Source organism: Myotis lucifugus, unplaced genomic scaffold (genome assembly GCF_000147115.1).
Source record: "Myotis lucifugus unplaced genomic scaffold, Myoluc2.0 scaffold_78, whole genome shotgun sequence".
In the NCBI taxonomy this organism is placed as follows: Eukaryota; Metazoa; Chordata; class Mammalia; order Chiroptera; family Vespertilionidae; genus Myotis; species Myotis lucifugus.
The window spans coordinates 3005871-3021592 of NW_005871126.1; the positions used below are offsets into that span (position 1 = coordinate 3005871).

Genomic DNA, 15722 nt, shown 5'->3' on the forward strand with positions numbered 1-15722 from the left:
GAATCACACGGTATTTTGATGCAAGAGCAGAAGTAGGATGCTATAGAGCAGTGGTTCTCGACCTTCCTAATGCCGTGACCCTTTAATACAGTTCCTCATGTTGTGGTGACCCCCAACCATAAAATTATTTTCGTTGCTACTTCATAACTGTAATTTTGCTACTGTTATGAATCGTAATGTAAATATCTGATATGCAGGATGTATTTTCATTGTTACAAATTGAACATAATTAAAGCATAGTGATTAATCACAAAAACAATATGTAATTATATATGTGTTTTCCGATGGTTTTAGGCGAGCCCTGTGAAAGGGTCGTTCGACCCCAAAGGGGTCGCGACCCACAGGTTGAGAACCGCTGCTATAGAGTAACAGTTCCCCTTTCTTATTTGAGTCATATGAGACTGAAGGAAGCAAACTGAAAATGAAAGTAAGGACATGGAATTGTGGAATTCCAGAGTTGTGAGGTTGGCTGTGATATGATCTCAAAGCACTGGCATGCTGGTTTCAGGTTGATGTTGCTCTCAGGGAGTAGGGCCCATAGGGTCAGAAGTTTGCTTCTTAGAGCTCTTAAACTTTCACCCTGTTGTTAGACTTACTGCTGTGAAGTGGAGGAGTGGTGGGTAATGGAGATAGAGAATCTGACCACTTTCGAAGTGGTCTAAAACAAGCTCTGCCTACTTAATGTTTTACTTCTTGGTTTCTTGAGCATTAAAATAAAATGTTTTACTAAATTATATCTATGTAGCAAGTGGGGGAAAGGAAATCTTTTTGGGGAGCCCTTGTTGGAGAGGGAGTGGATCTTAGGTGAAATTGCCATCAGGGAGAAATGAAGAAATGAATCTTGGCCTCCCCAAGTCTTCTAGCCACTCTTGGTTTAGCCAAGATAGTTAGGCAGAAGGAGAAGTCATGGTCAGAGTTGGAAAATGGGGCTGAACCTCTCATATATCTGAATTAACAGCAAAGTGTCTTCAAAGGGGGGATCCTGTGAACTTGAGGCACTGGCTCTGCTGGATCCAAAGCCACTCTCTGTGAAATAGCCCATATTTGCTATTTCGTCCTTAGGTGTTTCAGTTTAATTTAATGATTTTAGGGTGTAATGATGTTTTATTTTTCAGTAAGAAATAAAAGGTTTAATCATTGTTAGTATCTATGTGCTCTCTCCCCTCTTCATTTGCCCTTGGGAGGCTTTCTAGTGTCAAAGGAAAGGATTGAGAGTCATAATGACAGGTTGTACACCTGAAACTAATAGAATATTGTACATCAAATGTAATTTAAAAAGAAAAGAAAAGAGTTATAAAATGTGGGATTGAGTTTTGTCTCCATCTCTTACTAAGTAAATGTCTTGCTAAGTCACCTCTTCCGAGACTCAGCTTTCTCATCTGTACAATGGGGAGAGCAGCCCCTGTCCCACCACCTCTCAGTCTTGTGGTCAGGATTAATGTAGATAATTTATGTGCATGTACTTTGTAAACTGCAAAGCATTATGTAAATACTAGAGGCCCGGTGCACAAAATTCATGCATGAAGGGGGGTGGTCCCCTCAGCCCAGCCTGCACCCTCTCCGATCCGGGACATCCCTCTCACAATCCTGGACCACTGGCTCCTAATTGCTCACCTGCCTGCCTGCATGGTCGCCCCTAACTGCCCTCCCCTGCCAGCCTTATAGCCCCTCACTGCCTCTGCGTGCCTATCTGACCATCCCTAACTGCCCCCCCTGCCAGCCTAATTGCCCCCAACTTCCCCCCCGGCTGGCCTGGTCACCCCTAACTGCCCCCCCCCCACCAGGCTGGTTGCCTCTTACTGCCCCTCTGCCGGCCTGGTCACCCCCAACTGCCCCCCCTGCAGACCTGGTTGCCCCCTCACGGCCCCCCTGCCAGCCTGGTCGCCCCATGCAGCCTGCTTGTTCAGTTGTTTGGTCGTCCCTCGCTACCCCACTGCTGGCCTGGTCACAGGCAGCCATCTTGTGAGGGTGTGAGGATTAATTTGCATATATATTACCTCTTTATTATATAGGATTATTAGGTATTTTTTTAATATTTTATTGATTTTTTACAGAGAAGAAGGGAGAGGGATAGAGAGTTAGAAACATTGATGAGAGAGAAAAACCGATCAGCTGCCTCCTGCACACTCCCTACTGGTATGTGCCTGCAACCAAGGTACATGCCCTCGACCGGAATCGAACCTGGGACCCTTGAGTCCGCAGGCTGACGCTCTGTCCACTGAGCCAAACCGGCTAGGGCAGGATTGTTAGGTATTAATGATGTTCTGGTTCATATATTGCATCATCAGATGAGGGAATGGAGACTATATATTAGTCAAGGTTTAGGCAAAGAACAGAAATCTTCCTAGGCATTTTCACAGAAAGTTATTTCATATGGAGAATTAGGCACTTAAAAATCATTAGAAGAATAAATATGTGGGAGTCAAGAGTCAAGAGGTGGCTCCTGAAATTGCTTAGTTCAAGAACCTGCTGCCCTAACTGTGATTTAGGAATTAGAAAGCCCCAGCTGCTGTTGCCATTCCTGTGGCTCAAACTGCCTCCAACAGAAATGGGGCCAGATAGATGGGTTCCAACTCACTCCCTCCTTTCAAATCTCCCTCAAGTGCATCCAATAGGTAAGATTAATTTGCATCTGGAATAGTAGTTACTTAGCAGTCCAAGAGAGGTAGTTTTAAATGAAGCCTCAGCAGGGAGTTAGGAAAAGGGTGGAATAGAGGACGAGCAAGCCAATCCACAGTATCCTCTGTTCATAACCCCATATCAACTCACTATGAAATAAAGAGAGATAGGAAGCAATCACTTTAACAGCTCATCAAATAGGAAAAAAATTAAAGAAGTCCCAAATAGGCTTTGTATACATGAAGGCTTATGAACTGACTTTTAACTCTATGCTGGAAAACAGATTTGAAGAAAAGACGGTTAAAGAAATAAAAACTAGCTCCCATCTTATCTGTCAGTTGCAGCCGTAGGATAATAGGAAACATTTCCTTTTTAAAGGGCATGCACAGAATCCTGTGCCTCTTTTTGCCAGTAGAACCATCTCTTTTTTATTTAATTGAATTTTATTTTCCATCACCGTTTCTTAATGATAAAGAAAAAATGCTTTTTTCTTATGAAGCAGAAGTTATGACATCACTGTGTGTGCTCATGGTCAACACAAACAGCGAACCAGTTCAATGAATAGATTTTAAAAATAGTCGTGTGTATTTTTCCGCTGAGATTCTGAGAAGACTAATTTATAGAAATCCTGGAAAATCACTTTGCATCAACAGAAAAAATGGCATATCCTCTCACCACATTATTATTTCTTAATGAAATATTTCTAGTTTGTTATCAGGAAGCTAAGTAGCCAGTTCATTGATGTGCTTTCTTCATATTTCCCATGGGAAGGAAGTTGTGTGTTGGCCAATTAGGCAGAAAGGCAGGTGAGTGGGCTAGGCTCAGTGTTGTCAGTTGAACGAAGTGTCCCTTCTTTCTGTGAGTTTCAGCAAAATCGTACCATATCACTCATTCTCTAACTCAGATGTATAATTTTATATTATACCTTTAATTATATATTTTAATATATTTATTTTAATTATATGTTACACTTTCTCCCTAAATGCTCAGTATACATTAGCCATCATCATTATTGTTTTTGTTCCTTTGCCTACCTTTATCCACTGTTGTTATTATTGTTGCCAACATGCAGTACAAGATGCTCTGTGTGCTGTGGAAAGTTAGCAGGTGCTGAATCAGCGCTGGAGGGTCTAGGAGGGTCCTACTGAGATGATGTACACTGGGAGATGCTACACCGAATCTCCGGAATTGCAATTAGTAGCTCTTATTTGGATCTCTCATGACTTCCCATAACTTTGTTATTAAACTTACTCAATTCTGCCTCAAAAGAATTTATCTATGTTAACAACATATTACGGTTTTCTTTCTCTTTTTTCTTCTTTTTTTGTTATATTATGATTTTCTTAAAGTCATTCTCTGCTGATCTCCATACCTCTTGTGAGCTTTTGAGGAACAAGAACAATTTTTCACTTCTGTGCCTAGTGCAGTGCTTCCCACTGAAACAGATGTTCATTTTCAGCGGCTCATGTTTGCCAAGAGCTCCCTTTCATGTCCCACCTGGGCTGGACACCTGCAGTGCCCTTGCCTGAACTGCAGGAGGCCAAGCAGGACATACGGATGCAGCTGTTTCCAAGAGGGTCTATATTTTGATAAAATATTTGTCGAATATTATTAGACATGAAGGGCAGAATTTTAACCTCACATAGGTTTTCTAGAATATTCTGTGTGAGTGTGTTTGAAGAGGACAATGTGATGGCCTTTCTACTTTGAGACTCTCCTCATCCCCTGGGTTGGGGTCAGCTCCTTCCTTTTTTTTTTTTGCCAAGAATAGTCCCTGTTAAGCCTGCATGGTCTCATGTTTGTAGATATTACTGAATAAATAGTATTTTGGCCTAAAACATTTATACTAAAAAAAGAGCATAAATTTCCTTAGAAATTTCCTCAGGGAGGAGCAGGAATGTTAGAAACCACAAGGGTGCTGATATAATTTGAAAAATATTTCCTTTTGGTGTAATAAAAACATGGTTGGCTCATCATTCTCTTACATTTTGCTGAATAATCATGTGATATAAATCACAAACTAGTAATTTTTCCTCAGAATAGCCACCCAAGGCCATGTATAAAGAATCACAAAATATCATTAATGCATCCCAAATGGACACTCATTTCCAGCTCTTCTGGTCGCCATAGCTCCCTGACATATTCCACTCAGCCTGGACCCACCATGCTCTTGAACCTTAAAAAACCAAGCAGGAATGTTTCAAAGTGGTTTTTATCAAAGTGACTTTGTTATAATGAAAATACACATTTTCTCCCCTTCACAGTAATGTGCTTTCTAGAATCCTTTCACCTCCTGAGTATGCCTGAAGCACACAGCAATTTTTTTTTCCTAAGGAAATTTGAATCATACTATATAATCTGCAGCATTTGGTAGCTTGCATTTTAACTTATTGATATTATTGTAATCATCTTCCCAAACAAATATATTTTTTGATTGGAAGGAAACTAAGGGGACTAAGGTTTGTTAAAGATTATTAATGAATAATCTTTGTTAACTGTATGTTAGGTTCACACTGTCAGGTTAATGTTTAGCTGCTTTATAACAGACGCCTGTCACAGGGGCTTGACCAAATAGGTGCTTATTTATCTCAAACAATAATGAAGCAGGAGGTGAGAAGTTCAGGGCTGGATGATAGCTACACAGTGCCTTCAAGCTCCCAGGATCCTGTTTTGCTGCTCGAACATCCTTAGCTGATTCAGGCCAACGAACCTCCGTTTTAGGTGAGGAATCCAGTAGGAAGAGGGAGGTCACAGAAGAGGAAATATGATGGACTCTTGGTCATTGGTCAGGACTGAATCACGTGGGCACGTCAAGCTGCAAGAGAGGCTGGGACTTCCAATATTTCAGCTCTAGGCAGATGTACTATGTGTGTTGACATGTACTATCTGCCTCAGTTTCTTCACATGTTACTCTATCTGTACAACAACTCTGCATGGTTATCATTATTGTCTTCATTACATGGATGAAACTGAGACTGAAAAGGGTTCAGTAACTTATTGGAGATTTTAGGGCAGGAAGGTAGGAGGGCTAGGATATGAAACGTGGACAGTCTGATTTCAAACATTTATTGTTACTACATTTTTTTTTTTAGGAAGACATGGGTTTTAGTAGATTCATTGTTTATTTTTATCAATCAGTCATCTTGAAACCATTTTAAGCTTTTTCACCTTTCTTATATGAATACTCTCAGAAGAAATGGAGACATTTCTTTTGTAGATATTTGAGAGGAAAAAAGAGTGTAGATATGCAGGTTAGAGGGTCCTATATGGCATTATAGTTTCCCTTGACTTTGAGCTCCCTAGTGGTCCACGTTAAAAGGACAAATAAGACCAGTTACATTTTGATTTCTATAATAGAGACTTCTAGGTTTTCAAAGGAAAGCAAATTATCCTTTGCTCATTGTTTCTGTATTACAAGAGTCCAGAACAGGTTTCACTACCATTACATAATTCAGGTCATTTACTCTATCATTTTTGGCCAGATGCGAACATTAGAGAAAAATGTAGGGAACGGAGTCAAAATATCAGGGTTTTACTGGTAGACCTGGACTTTCTATGATGACGTGTAGGATCCCAGACAAGCCACATAACTGTTTCCAGCCTGAAGTTTATAGTTTTTCAACTCAAGACCATTAACACCTGGTCTTCAGATTTCAGTGTTATTATGAGAAACAAAGTTAAAATGAGATTATGGATGTGAAAGTACTTTGTAATGAATGCACTGTAAAACATATAATAACTAGAGGCCCGGTGCACAAAAATTTGTGCACTCAGGGGTCCCTCAGCCTGGCTGTGCCCTCTCGCAGTTTGGGACCCTTCGGGGGATGACCACCTGCTGGTTTAGGCCTGCTCCCTGGGGAATTAGGCCTAAGCTGGCAGTCAGACATCACTCTGGCAGCCCGGGAGCCCTTGGGGATGTCCACTTGCCAGCGGGGAGCAGGCCTAAGCTGCAGTTGGACATCCTTAGCGCTGCTAAGGAGGCGGGAGAGGCTCCTACCACCACCGCTGTACTGGCAGCTGTCAGCCTGGCTTGTGGCTGAGCAGAGCCCCCGCTGTGGGAGCGCACTGACCACCAGGGGGCAGCTCCTGCATTGAGCGTCTGCCCCCTGGTGGTCAGTGTGTGTCATAGTGACCAGTCATTCCCAGTATTTCTGCTGTTAGGGTCAGTTTGCATATTACCCTTTTATTATATGGGATAGAGGCCTGGTGCATGGGTGGGGGACGGCTGGTTTGCCCTGAAGCATGTCCCAGATCAGGGTGGGGGTCCCACTGGGGTGCCTGGCCAGCCTGGGTGAGGGGCTGATGGCTGTTTGCAGGCTGGTCACACCCCCTTCAGGGTGGGGTTCCCCACTGGGGTGCCTGGCCAGTCTGGGTGAGGGGCTGAGGGCCGTTTTCAGGCTGGCCAAGCCCGTCAGCGACGGAAGCTCCCAGCCTCTCCTTTTTCTCTCTCTCTCTTTTTTTTTTAATTCTGGGATTTATTTACCTTCTATAATTGAAACTTTGTGGAGCTCAGAGCCGGCTCCTGCTTGCTCCAGCTCCGTGGCCACGGCCAGCTGAAAGCAGGTATCTGGGGTTTATTTAGCTTCTATAATCGAAACTTTGTTGCTTTGAGTGGAGCTCAGAGCCAGCCGGGAAGCTTGGCTTCCTCCATCACTGAAGAAACCAAGCCTCCTGCTCGCTTTAGCTCCATGGCTGCTGGCCGCCATCTTGGTTGGGTTAATTTGCATATAGTCGCTCTGATTGGCTGGTGGGCGTGACTTAAGGTGTAATGAAGGTACAGTCAATTTGCATGTTTGTCTTTTATTAGATTAGATGTTACCACTATTACCTGTTTAAGCATTTGTGGCACATACATATTTCCTTGGCATTTTGGTACTGCCAGGAACCAACAGAAAAAAGAAAAAATACCACCAAAAAAGGGGTGAAATAAGTATTTCCAGGTCCTTTAATGGTGAGAAGAGATAAGTCTCTTGAGTCTGGGATTTAGGAAATATAAAGTAGTATATAAAGTAATGCTAAGGATTCTGCCAAATGTACATTTGTATCATTATAGATGGAAAATTATTATGATCAACTCAAAGTGCAAATAAATTATTAATTTCCAGTGAATTAAGATTGTATATGTGAACACTGGATTAATATACACTATTCTTCAAATTGCTCTGTAACTAACTGAGATGAGGAGAGTGGATCATCATAAGATTTCCAAATATCTGTTATCTTCACAAGAAAGAAAAGCAAATGATTAGAAGTGAGGTGGTACAATGGAGTTGCCCTGCAGAGGAGCTGAAGGATACTTTGTCTTTCAAACTTAGAAAATAATTACAAATCAAGACCTCTCTCTAATGAAAATTCACAGGTTACCCACAAAATAAAAATTAAATGTTAGGAGTGGCTTATCTTGCCATGGTGTAGACCTTTCTAAAATATTTGACAGTGTATAAAATTTAGTACAAAGACTGATTATGGTTCAGGTGTGTGGCTTCCGCGGAACAATGGAAAAGGTTGCATGACACCTATTACCCCTGGGTCAGCTCTCATCCTGTAGGTCTGATGGAGTGATAGCTTTTTTCAGGAGGTGTTAATGTTCCATATAACATTTACTTCTTAGGTTTGGTGACATAACAGGGTGCGTTCCTACAGAAAAAGTTGGTATATCTTTATTTTTCCCTTTCAATTGGTTTTTTCATCTTGGTCTTTCTTACTGGCAAAGGTTCAGGTGTAGAAAGGATTTTCCAGTCTATTTTGATATAGTTTTCAGCATTTGTTTGTATACTAGAGGCCTGTTTCATTTACACTGTTGATATGCTCATTTGCACTTCTTAACCTTATAAGAGAATCTCTTAAATGCATAATGATCCAGCTGATTAATTTATAGAGAGGTATATTAACACTGAAATTTTCTGTGGCTTAATTTGATCAGGGAATACAAAGATACAAATGAGTATAGAGAACATTTTCTTTTTTTCTTTTCTTTTTAAAAAAATATATTTTATTGGTTTTTTACAGAGGGGAAGGGAGAGGGATAGAGAGTTAGAAACATCGATGAGAGAGAAACATCGATCAGCTGCCTCCTGCACACCCCCTACTGGAGATGTGCCCGCAACCAAGGTACATGCCCTTGACTGGAATGGAACCCGGGACCCTTCAGTCCGCAGGCCAACGCTCTAAACACTGAGCCAAACCGGTCAGGGCTAGAGAACATTTTCTTAATATTTGCATCTATTTGAATCAATTCACTTTTTTTTTCTTCTTCCCATTGACTTCTAATATTTTTTATCACAAGACAGATAGCACGATATTCTTGACATCCTTTGTGGCCTGACTAGTCATACCCTGTTACCTGCAGCGTTGAGAAATTCTGTGTAGACTTGACCAACAGATGGAGGAGGGGTGGGATGGGAATGAGACAGAGGAGTAAACTTAGCTGTAGAGGCTAAAAGGAAGTCCAGCCAGTCGCCAGAAGGGGTATGTATGTTCTCACCACAGGCCACTGTTGGCAGTAACCAGAAGATAATAAGGACTAACAGGATGTGCCAATAGTGTGCACAACTCAGAGATGAGGCATGGGGGAGCTATACCCAGAGATCTAATTTAAATAGCAATTGACTTCAAATTCCTACCCACTAGCCTGACGTTTTAACAGCTGACAGCTTCCAGGAGTTACTGGTCAGAAGAAGGCAGGGCCCACCCTTCCAGAGGCTTGGGAACTGATCAAGTCAGAGCTTCCAGGGAACAAAGTGGAGGTCCCCAGCATTGGGGTTAAAATTAAGGACTGTTTTTGAGAACAAGGCTGAAGCCCAGTTCTGGAACTGGGTATGAGCTGAGCACCAGGAATCTGGAAGGGCATCCTGGGGCTGTTTTGAAAATAAGACAGAAGCCAAATTATCAGAGCCTCACCTCAAAACCAGGCCTAGAAGAAAGCAGGTGTCATTTGGTGGTGATTCCCACAGCTTCAGGTGACCACTCCCCAAATCATTCCCCTGAAGCCAGGATTGACCCACATTTCCCAGGGCTTGAGCTGGACCCAAGTTTGCCCCAGATTTGGGCTCAGGATGTATATAGAGCAGTGGTTCTCAACCTTCCTAATGCCGTGACCCTTTAATATAGTTCCTCATGTTGTGGTGACCCCCAATTTCATTGTTACAAATTGAACATAATTAAAGCATAGTGATTAATCACAAAAACAATATGTAATTATATATGTGTTTTCCGATGATCTTAGGTGACCCCTGTGACAGGGTCGTTCAACCCCCAAAGGGGTCTCATCCCACAGGTTGAGAACCGCTGCTATAGAGGTTGAGAATTAGGCCTGATGAAGTGGAGTGTCTTTAGACAAAAGTAGTAGGTTCTTACCCTCTCCTGTGACTAGCTTGGTGGAGACTGACAGTATGGAGGGAGCAGAAGCTAATGAAGGAAAGAATCTGGGCAAAGTTAAATGACACAATATATTAGCAGCTTTGTCAGAAAAATAGGATAAGTGTGGTGGAGAAATTTAGGATAGATGGGGTGTGGGTCAAGATCTGCTGACCATAATGGAAACAATTGCTTTTGAGGATAACCAGCATTTTGTACTCTGAAAACTACAATGCATAGGATTTCTCTTGCTAAATTTTATTTTTCCTGTCTAGACTCAGAGTTGTTTTTAAAAAAATATATTTTATTGATTTTTTACAGAGGGGAAGGGAGAGGGATAGAGAGTTAGAAACATCGATGAGAGAGAAACATCAATCAGCTGCCTCCTGCACACTCCCTACTGGGGACGTGCCTGCAACCAAGGCACATGCCCTTGACCAGAATCGAACCTGGGTCCCTTGAGTCTGCAGGCTGACACTCTATCCACTGAGCCAAACCGGTTAGGGCTAGACTCAGAGTTTTAACTTTTTGCTAAGAAAAAAGGGCTGAGAAAAAGACAATTGCAAATTAAATCAATTTTTTTTTAACCTAGGTGGTCTGCTATTACTAAAACATTGGCTAACTGCTCCTTATAAATATAAAATATACATCATCTGATTATTTTGCTTAAATTTTTCTCTTCCTAGCATTCAGTCTTTTCTGAGTTTATATACATTTGGGGTCTAATTTATTCCGATGATAGTATATTCACAAAGTATTGTCAATTCCAGACCCATAACTTCTGAATTTCCTTTTTTGTTTTATTTTGTTATAGCCTGACACAGACATTGTAATATGCCAAGTCAATAAGAACTGAAGTAACTGTGGTTTGCAGGTGCTTCCAGATGCCTGAGAGGGGATTGTTGGAGGGTTTATTTAAACTCAAAGGCCAGTGATATTTATGAGCTCAGGAGAAAATATAGGCAATTTTTTTTGTTTTTAAAAAATTTTTCTTTATTGTTGAAAGTATTACAGATAAAATATAGTATGTGTACATGAACCATAAAACTTAGTTCAATAGAAAATCTACAAAATAAAATCAGTTGAAATTAAAATAAAAATAAGGATTTATACATCAGAAATTTCCTTTCTTATTTGTTAGAGTTGTTGACCAAATGAATATGTTGTGCTGCCAGCAAAATTATGCTTTCCTAAAATCCTGATGAGTCTATATAAAACAAGTGTTCAACCATTCATTCATCAAGTATTTATTGAGCAACTACTATTGTGTGCTAGGAACTGTGCTGATTTCTGGGGGAATAGTGGTGACCCAGTCCCTTCTCCCACTTTTCCCATTGGGTACTGTCTTCAGTGTCCCTCACTGCCAATGTTGTCGTTATAAAAATCTGTTTATTTAAATTCTGGTAAGTCACTTCTTACTATTGCTTATGCAAACAAGACACTCAGTGACCAAACAGCACACTCACCACGCCTGCTGGAGTGGTGTTCACTGGAGAAAACTCATGGAAAAGGGTGAGTAGCAAGCAACAGATACTCTGTAGCTTTTTCATGATTAGAAATGATAATTCTAGATCTAGACCCCAGGAGAGGGATCCTGAAATTGGGTTGGGCTTTCTTTTTTTATTTTATTTTATTGCTTTTTTACAGAGAAGAAGGGAGAGGGACACAGAGCTAGAAACATCGATGAGAGAGAAACATCCATCAGCTGCCTCCTGCACACCCCCCACTGGGGATGTGCCCGCAACCAAGGTACATGCTCCTGACTGGAATCGAACCTGGGACCCTTCAGTCCGCAGGCCGACACTCTATCCACTGAGCCAAACCAGTCAGTGTTGGGTTGGGCTTTCTTGTTGTCCAATGAAGTATACACCAACTCCTCCCCTGATATAATTAAAAGGCTGTGATTTTACAGCACTAAAATATGGCAGAGCCGTGGCTTCAGCCTGGCTTATTAGCGTTTCTTTACCACTGCCTTTGCCATTTTATTTTATTATTTATTTATTTATTTATTTTTTTAAATATATTTTATTGATTTTTTACAGAGAGGAAGGGAGAGAGATAGAGAGTTAGAAACATCTATGAGAGAGAAACATCGATCAGCTGTCTCCTGCACACCTCCTACTGGGGATGTGCCCGCAACCAAGGTACATGCCCTTGACCGGAATCGAACCTGGGACCCTTCAGTCTGCAGGCGGACGCTCTATCCACTGAGCCAAACCGGTTTCGGCAACCTTTGCCATTTTATTTCAAACTACAGTGACCTCTTACTTAGAAATCTATAATAATATCTTATTGGCCTTCGTGTGTCTAATCTTGTGTCCACATTGCAGCCCGAGTTATTGTTTTAAAATGCAAATAAAAGCCCTAGCTGGTTTGGCTCAGTGGATAGAGTGTTGGCCTTCAGACTGAAGAGTCCCAGTTTCGATTTTGGTCAAGGGCACATGCCTGGGTTGCAGGCTCGATCCCCAGTGGGGGGACTGCAGGAGGCAGCTGATCAATCATTGAGGTTTCTGTCTCTCTCTCCCTTCCTCTCTGAAATCAATAAAAATATATTTAAAAATGCAAATGAGATTATGCCATCACTTTGCTTGAAACTCTTAATTCGCTTCCTAGGGCCCGTAAGGCTCTGCTTGGTCTGGTCCCTGATTGTGGCTCCACCATTAACTTCCATAGTGTTCCCTCTCAACCTCTTCACTTTCCCTTGCTGGTTTTCTTTCAGCTGCCGAAAAACACTGTGCTCTCTGTTTCTATGGGACTAATCAGTATACTGTTCCTTATCCTGAAAGACTTGTCTCCTTTTGCTTCACTTATGTTAATCCTTCAGGTCCTGTTTGAAGTATCATTTCCTCAGATGGGCTTTCCTCACAGCACTGTACTTCCCATTTGCAAATTTGTACTCAGTTGTTTAAGTACTTAATTCTGAGTTCTCTCTCTCCCTAGCTGGGACAGTGTTTAATTTTGGATGAATCGGGAGCTATAGTATCTCAGTTATTATTCAGTACATTTTAGTGGAATGACTGACTGACTGACTGAATGAATGAATGAATGAATGGAATTGCTTGGTTTTGCTATATAAAATCACCAGTTGTAATCCTGGTAGAACACCCCCTGCCCCCCAGCCTATGTTTTGGTATAAATACTGGTATAAAGAGACTTAGAGCCTGACTGGCATGGCTCAGTGGTTGAGCGTCAACCTATGAACTAGGAGGTCACGGTTCGATTCCCGGTCAGGGCACATGCCTGGGTTGCAGGCTCGATCCCCAGTGGGAACGTGCAGGAGGTAGCCAATCAATGATTCTCTCTCATCATTGATGTTTCTATCTCTCTTTCCCTCTGCCTTCCTCTCTGAAATCAATAAAAATATATTTTAGCCGAACCGGTTTGGCTCAGTGGATAGAGCGTCGGCCTGCGGACTCAAGGGTCCCAGGTTCGATTCCGGTCAAGGGCATGTACCTTGGTTGCGGGCACATCCCCAGTAGGGGCGTGCAGGAGGCAGCTGATCGATCTCTCTCATCGATGTTTCTAACTCTCTGTCCCTCTTCCTTCTTCTCTGTAAAAAATCAATAAAATATATTAAAAAAATATTTTAAAAAATAAATATATAAAAAGACTTGGAGCTCATTGTCAGAGAGTGGAGGGGAAAATCTCTACATTGGAAGCAGCCCACTTGGTCAAATGGGCTTACAGTGAGCTCCTTTTGTTACCACATCTGTGTTTTGCCCTAGTGCGGTTATTTATCAATACAGGGTTTCAGGTGTTGCAATGAAATCAACCTCACAAGACACCACGATGGAGAAATTGCTGCCCTTTCTGAAGATAAAATCACTGTCAGAGATGTCAGCTTGGCCAATCTCTGCCTTCTGTCTAACCAGAACTTAACGGCAGAAACAGTTATAGAATCAAAGAGGGGGTGACTCTCAAGTCTCCTCCCTGTCACGAGGTGGCATCCCCCGCTCCCCCCACCCCCTTGTGTCGAGGCCTGGATGCATTCTTTTTCTTCAGTATCCTAACTATGAGATATTCCTGCACCAATTTTCCCCTAAATTTGCATTTTGAAGTCACAACCATTATGAATCACAGTCTTTCAAGTGAACATATTGCTTCCTCGCTTGTTTTCAGGTCATCCTGGCTCAGCTGCTGGAGGAAAAGATCTTCTCGAGTTTGTAGCACTTTGGAGCCAGGATGTTTAGTAAACAAGCCAACCAATTTACCTCCCGAATAACCTCTTGCCAGAGACAGTAATAATTTTTTTAAAAATATATTTTATTGATTTTTTTACAGAGAGGAAGGGAGAGGCATAGAGAGTTAGAAACATCAATGAGAGAGCAACATCTATCAGCTGCCTCCTGCATGCCCCCTACTGGGGATGTGCCCACAACTAAGGTACATGCCCTTGACCGGAATCGAACCCAGAACCCCTCAGTCCGCAGGCCGCTGTATCCACTGAGCCAAACCGGTTAGGGCCAGTAATAATTTTTTAACCCTTTGGAACTCTTACCAGGAAAAAGATTTCAGCCAGAATGACACTAGATTTGTGTGTAGTGTGGGGAGTTAGAACAATCATCCTTTAACTTGAACAATCATCCTTTAACTCTGTGACTTTTCTGGAACTTTAGTAAAGGACATGAATCAAGTAATCCTCTAAGACTTCTTTTTCATATTGTAATCACATTCCGTGGAAATTTCCTGGAAACAGAAGTAACAGAATGTTCTGCAAAATCCAGAAGGAAGAATATAACACTAAAAACTAAAAGTAAATAACAGTCATCACATTCTTAAGGCGTGTTGTAATTTCATTGTTGACCTTTTGCGTTATGAACGACTATTGGCATGGGAGGATTTAGAAGATGATTTGGGTTTAGGGAAATGACTAGTTAGCAGGGAGGATTTATAGGATGTGAGGCAGATGAAATGAGGGCTAGGAAACCTTAGGGAGAAAGGCAAACTATTATCATCTTAATAAAAATAGTGGTAATAAAATGCCATAGATAATGTGGTGTCTTTAAAAAGCGAGTGCCTGAGGGAAATACAAACTGTGTCTTAGGTTCTGTTAAAAAACAAAATTCAGCCCTGCCTGGTTTGGCTCAGTGAATAGAGCCTCGGCCTGCTGCCTGAAGGGTCCCGGGTTCGATTCTGATGAAGGGCACGCACCTCGGTTGCAGTCTCTCTCACATCGATGGCTCTCTTTGTCTCTCCCTCTCCCTTCCACTCTCTCTCTAAAAAAAAAAAAAAAAAAAAAAAAAAAAAGAATCAATGGAAAAATATTCTCAGGTGGGGATTAACAACAACAAAAATTCAACTGAGTAAATTTGAAGGTCTAAGTGGCTTTATTGAGCAATTCATGAGTCAGCATTCCTTCTAGCAAGTAGACGGGCACTCTGAGGGGCTGTACAAAATGGAAATGTTTTATAGGAAGGAAGGTGTGGCAGAGGCGTTACTAGCAAAAGAAAAGATAAGATTATTTTAGACCAGGGCATCTTTTTTTCTTGGGGGAGGAGCTGGGAGTGGGAGGGAACAGCAGAGGTTTCATCATGCCAACGACCTGGCTAGTGCTGATCAGGAAATTTCAGATTGCCACACCTCACATGCCTGGGATAGTTTGAAACTACATTACTAGTAAGTCTTGGTTTGCTCTCATGGAGCAAATCACTCCATTTGGGCCTGTTATTTCTTTCGTAACAGTTGTATTATGTTTAGTGTAATTGAAAGGAAATCATTCTAACCTCGAAAATCACCCTGTCGATGCA

The 15722-nt window shown here is 41.7% G+C and overlaps 1 protein-coding gene across 2 annotated transcripts in view; it reads left to right on the top strand.

The window, feature by feature from the left end:
• The window catches only part of ST8SIA1 (ST8 alpha-N-acetyl-neuraminide alpha-2,8-sialyltransferase 1), a 133582-nt gene that overhangs the window by 52619 nt on the left and 65241 nt on the right, over positions 1 to 15722 (top strand). The gene's annotated exons all lie outside the window — the stretch shown is intronic.